Here is a 6,325-nt window from a genome sequence, read left to right as displayed (position 1 = left end):
GTGAGCCCACAGGCCGCTAGTCATCGTCATAATTACGTAAATCCTGGTAGGAATAAAAGAACAGACTATTCTCAAATTATGACGATTAACACCCTGCAAGCTGTAGGATAAGTTGCCCCAAAACACTGATCTTGTTGTCAGATAAATACACAGTCTAATAATCCCTAACCACACAATTACCTAGAAACAATTAATTTGAAGGATTATTAATTTTACTTTACTTTCCTGAGCGTTGTATACACTTGGATATATTTCAGTTCAGTTCGTCGAAGAGGAAGGAGGTTCGCCTCTCTGTCTGGTGAACACATGTGAGAAATGGGAATCAGCGTGTAACAATGGAGAACCACCGTGGGCTCCTTTATACAAAGGAAAAGTGTCCAAAAAAATGTTCGAGCGAGTATTTTTAAGAGCGGGGAGTGAATATCTTATTACTAAGTGTGCAGGTGTCAGTGCGTTTCTTATTGTGATACTCCTATCGGCCCACGAAATCGAGCCAAATCCTGGCCCCGATATGGAGCACATTAAGAAGCTATTTGCGGAACTAAAAACAGGACAGGGCAGTCTGATAGATGACGTGAGACATGTGAGGCTTGAATTAAAAACAGTGCTTCAGAAAATCTCACAACTCGAAAACGAACTCCCGAAAACAAAAACCGAATTAAAGAAATTTGAAAGGGGAAGTCTTTCTTTGCAGCAGAAGATAGATTATCTGGAAAGAGAGTCCAGAAGAAATAATGTTTTTATGGTATAAGTGAGAGTGTGCATAAACACGACACGTGGGAAGAAAGTGAACGCAAAGTCATTGTTCTCATAAGAAACTGTCCAGATAATAATATTGTTGTCAATAGTAATATGATTGAGAGAGCGCATAGAATGAGAAGTAAATTAAAGAAACGTCCTATTGTGGTTAAGTTTAATTCATTCAAAAAGAAAGAGGAAATTCTAAGGTTGGGGAAAAAATTCGATCTCAGGGAGGGTCAGTAACTGCACATTTCTCTGACGGAGTGAAACAAAACTCGTGAAGAAGTAAAGAAACATCTAGTGCAAGCAAGAAATGACGGGTGCTTTGCAAATTTACGTTATGACAAACTACTAGTAAATGGGGCGAAATATACGTTACAACAGCATAGTGACTACGAAAAGGAAAGGAACAAAACAGCTGATAGTTACATCCGGCTGTTAGAACAAGCTGCTCCCTCTCCTCCCGTAAATGCTACCCCTCAGCACATTCTGAAGATCCCATCGCAGGGGGCTGGGAATCAACGCGTACCAGTAGTAGTGACCTTGGCCGCAAACAGCAGAAGTGAAAAGAAGTGGAAGATCATATCCTACAACAGTGTCAACACGAATCAATGAACCTAAAAGTTCTTATGACCAAAACAACAGCAAATCATTGAACATTCTAGTGCATAATATTCAAGGAATAATGACAAAAATAGACGACCTGGAGGTGCTTGTGAGCTCTATAGAAACAACACCTGATGTGATTTGTATTGCCGAACATTGATGCAATAAAGATATCAAAGTTACGTCAAAGTTCTGAAAAATAGGATCATTAGTAGTTTCTGCAGAAGAGATCATATGCGAGGTGGGTCTTTTATTTTCTTAGCAAATTCAGTACAAGATCAGTTAGGGAATTATCTGATTTGTGTAGCTTATCATGTGAATTTGGCTTCGAATGTTCAGCTGTGTTATTTGAAAATTTAAATTTTATTATTGTTACAATATACCGTAGCCAATCTGATTCGATACAAATATTCTTGCAGTATCTACAAGATCAGCTCGATAAGATCAATTAATTACATTAAAGTAGGGATGGGCAAGATCGCTTTTCCTAGAAACCGGAAACCGGTTTCTAGAAAAACGAAAAACGATATTTCGGTTTACTCCAAAACCGGTTTCGGTATTCTCCGAAAACCGGTTCGGTTCTTCACCGAAACAGGTTTCGGTTTTCTTCAAAATCGATTCCGATTTTCTTCAAAACCGGTTCGGTTTCACGGAAACTGGTTTGCAGTGAAACATTTTCGATAACAAATGAAACTATTCCTGTGGAAATGGAATCGGTTTCCGGAGAACAACGAAATACTTTTTCTGGTCAGAAATAGAACACATTTTGGAAAAAAACGGAACAGGCTTCCAAGAAAACCGAAAGCGGATCGCGTGAAAAACCGAACCAGTTTTGGAGAAAACCGGTTTCAGTGAAAACCTATAACCATTTTCGGTGAAAACAAAACCGGTTTTCTAAAAACCGAAAACCGGTTGTGTACCCACCACTAATAAAAGAAAGTACTAATGTGTGGTGATTTTAACGTAGACTTTTTAAAAGAAACTTTGGCAAAGCATCGTGTGTTGTCGCTTATCAATTCTTATAACATCAATTGATTAAATGACCAACTAGAATAACTTCACACTCACAAACAGCCACTGATAATGCTTCTACGGATATAGAGTACGAAAGCTTTCAATACCAGATACTTGATGGTCTCTCTGACCATACGTGTCAATTACTGAAAATTAGACTAGGAGGTTATTTTAATCACAGCAATAAAACAATTACCTATAGGTCTTATAACGCAAAAAATATTAGTAAATTTCTAAACTTACTTGAAAAAGAAAAATTGGGATATATATACATATATACAACAGTATTGGCAAATCTTTTGAATTGTTTTCCAATATCCTTCTAAATGTCCTCAAAAAATGCTTTCAGTATGTAAAGCGCAAAAGCTAAGACAGAAGTTAAAAGAGTGGATAACATCAGAAATCCAACAATTTAGTAAACTAAAACGCCAACTCCTTAGACATACACGAAGTTCGGTAGGACAGAAATCTAATATTAAGTTATTTGTAAACTAATACAAGAAAATGATACGAAATGCAAAAAAAGACTTTTTCTCACACAAAATTGCAACTGCACAAATTAAATTTAAATCTTTATGGGAAGCGGTAAGATCTAATATTGAATGTAATAAAAAGAAACATCCTCAAATGATATCAAATTAAATATTAATCGAACACTGACTAGCGACCCAATACTCATTTGTGAGGTCCTAAATAAACAATTCAGTGAAGTTGCTCAGACAGTCAGTTGGACCTCAAATACCACAGAAGATCCTATCACACTATTAAAAGCAGCTACATCACGAGTATCTGAAAACATATTTCAGACCCATAACCGAATACGAAACTCTATCCCAATTTTAAAAAATTGCATGATAATAAAGCCACAGGAGACGAAATCTCGGTAAAAATCACTAAACAATGTTCCAAGCTACTAACACCACACCTTTCTTATTTATTTAACGAATGGATTCTACAAGGAATCTTCCCTACTAAACAAAAAGTAGCTAAAGTTAAACCAATTTATAAAAAAGATAACAAATGCTTGGCTTGAAATTATAGACCAATCTCACTATTACCTGCTTTAGCAAAGTCCTTGAAAACATAATCAAAACCAGGCTCCTAAATTTTCTCATGAAACACGATATTATATTAAAACACCAACACCGTTTTCTCTCAGGCAAAAGTACTACTTCAGCTAATTTCAATCTTATTATACTGCAAGGACTAAATGAAAAACTTCTACTATTAGGTATATACTACGATTTAATTAAAGTTTTTGATCTTGTAAATCATGAAATTCTTCTACAGAAGCTAAAACATTACGGCATAAGATGCAAGTGTTTGACGCTCTTGGAGTCCTAGTTAAAAGATAGAAAGCAAAAAGTAGAAATCATTAATTCTTCATCTGGACATTCACAGAATTTCCAATCAACTCTCAGAGAAATTCGACATGGAGTCCCTCAAGGTTCCATTCTAGGTTCCCTCCTTTTTCTAATTTATATAAATCGTTTACAAACGAACATACCAGATACAAATATAATAATGCATGGGGATGACATCAGTATAATAATAAAAGCTAAGAATATAAATTCATTACCTTCTTAATTTGAAGAGGTCACTGAAACATTAAAAAATGGCTTAGCAGTAACAAATTAGTCTTGAATAACATTAAAACTCAATATATATTGTTCACACTATTCAAAATAAAAGAAGAAAAATATGCATCAATAAACACATTTATGCAACTAGGAAGTACTACTGAATTCTTAGGAACTATCATTAACCTCTTGGGGATCCTATGCACTTTTCATGGCACATTGCGTTATTTCTCTTCTATTTGAGCTTTTTCGTTCGTTTTTTTTTTTTTTTTTTTGTTGTTGTTTTTCAAGTCCAGACACATTGTAGAAGACATTACATATGGTTTCAGACTGTCCTGCGTCCAGACATAAGAGGTGATGACGTCATAAGTCAAAAATTTCTTTTCTCATTTTCTAAGCCTATGTTCAATATTTTTTGGCGGGCTTATTTTTCTACGTAGAAGATTGAAATTTTGCACAAACATTCAGTCCACCGAGTCGTATTTACAAGATTTTTTGTTCCGATGTCAGTGCTAAAACAGGGGGAACCAGAGGGGCAAAGTGGTAAAAAAAAGGGATTTTTTACCCCGAAAATACCGTTTTTCGTCAGCTTCCCGCCTTACATACATGAGAGAACCACGTGAGTCATACCCTCTGAAAGGCCGTTCCATTCTGAAGAGAACGACGGTCGAATTATTATTCTAGGGTAATTAGGGCCGTCTCAGTGAATTTGTATCCAAATATACTTCTGTATAGGGTAAAAGTGGGGCAAAATAGGGAAATTTTTTCTGGCGGGCCTATTTTTTCAAGTAGAAGATTGAAATTTTGCACAAACATTCAGTCCACCGAGTAGTATTTACCAGAAGTTTTTTTTCGATTTCTGCGTAAAAACAGGGGGGTCCAGAGGGGCAGAAGTTGAAAAAGGGGTTTTTTAGTCCAAAAAATTTTGGGGGGGAATTTTCCCCCTTTACATACATGATAGAGATACGTGAGTCATACCGTCTGAAAGGCAGTTCTGTTCTGAAGAGAATGATGGGCGAAACATGACCCTCGGGTAATTAGGGATGTCAAAGGAAATTTTTTCCCTGAGATCATGGTGTTTTGCGGTCGTTTTGGGCATGGTGGGAATTCCTGATAAAATTTCTCCCACCCTTACTATTCAAGATAGAAACTTGAAATTTGGTACACACATTTAGTTTACCAAGTACTATCCATCAGATTTTTGGAGGTCTCTACGTTCTCACAGAGGGGAGCCAGGGGGGCCCAAAGTTGGACAAAAAATTTTCCCATCAAAATTTTCCTTTTGACATCAATTTTCCCTCTCCTGGTGTATGGTATGGGCATGAAAGTGATATCATTTGAAAGCCTGCTCTATTCTGAAAAGAATGAGGTATGAACCATGATCCTAGGATAAATAGTGACGATGCAGTAGCTGCTTGACTGAAAGTCTAAAAAATAGCCCAAAATGCCAGGATCCGGAAAGGGTTAATGAAAATCTTAAATGAACAAAACATATTCAGGCAGTGTCACATAAACTTAACTCAAAATTATATGCATTAAGAATATTAAAAGACAGCTTAAACACAAACGCTCTCATACATGTCTACTACGAGCTTATTCATCCACTTCTAATTTTTGGAATTATTTTCTGGGGTTACTCTGGACACCGCTCTGCACTATTTTTAAAACAAAAGCAATATGAATTATAGCAGGTTTAAAGCGTAGAAACAGCTGTAAACAATTTTTAGGAAATTTAAAATATAAACTCTTGCGTCATTGTATATATATATGAAATAGTTAGTTTTATCAAAAACTTAAACGTGAATTTTCCAACAACATACAGATATACGTAGTACTGGGAATATTTATAAGAAGTCCTGTTTCATTAGACCAAGCTTAGTGAGGCATGGACCTAGACATATGGGTAAGACTCTCGACAATAAATTACCAAATGAAATGAAACTTAAAATCAATTACAAGTTGTTTTAAAAGAAAGCTAAAAAAAAGAAAGATAGAGAAAGAATGACTTAATACAAAACGCGTACTATTCCATAAATGAGTTTCTCCAAGATTACAAAATGTCAAAAACTGACAAATTAGTTCTTGTTTGGCAAATCCTTGTAAATTATGTAAATTTTTAATCTTCTATTGGTTTTTCTATTGTTTTTCCTTCACTGAATACTATTTTTGTTAATGTAAACTTTTAAATATTTTTTGTGTTGTAAAAGTTTTGATGATTTTCTTCACATTATGTGTTATGTATTATGTATTCCTTTTATATATATCATTTTGTGTATTGTACTGAACCTTCCAAATACCATGTATTATGGTTTCATGGACTAAATATATCAAATTAAATCATATACTAAGCTTGTTAACGCTCCCCATTCGTACCTCTTGCATCC

The sequence above is a fragment of the Thermobia domestica genome, chromosome 7 (genome assembly GCF_964235325.1).
Source record: "Thermobia domestica chromosome 7, izTheDome1.hap1.1, whole genome shotgun sequence".
NCBI lineage: Eukaryota > Metazoa > Arthropoda > Insecta > Zygentoma > Lepismatidae > Thermobia > Thermobia domestica.
The sequence above is the reverse complement of the archived record's forward strand: the minus strand, read 5'-3'. Positions refer to the sequence as shown.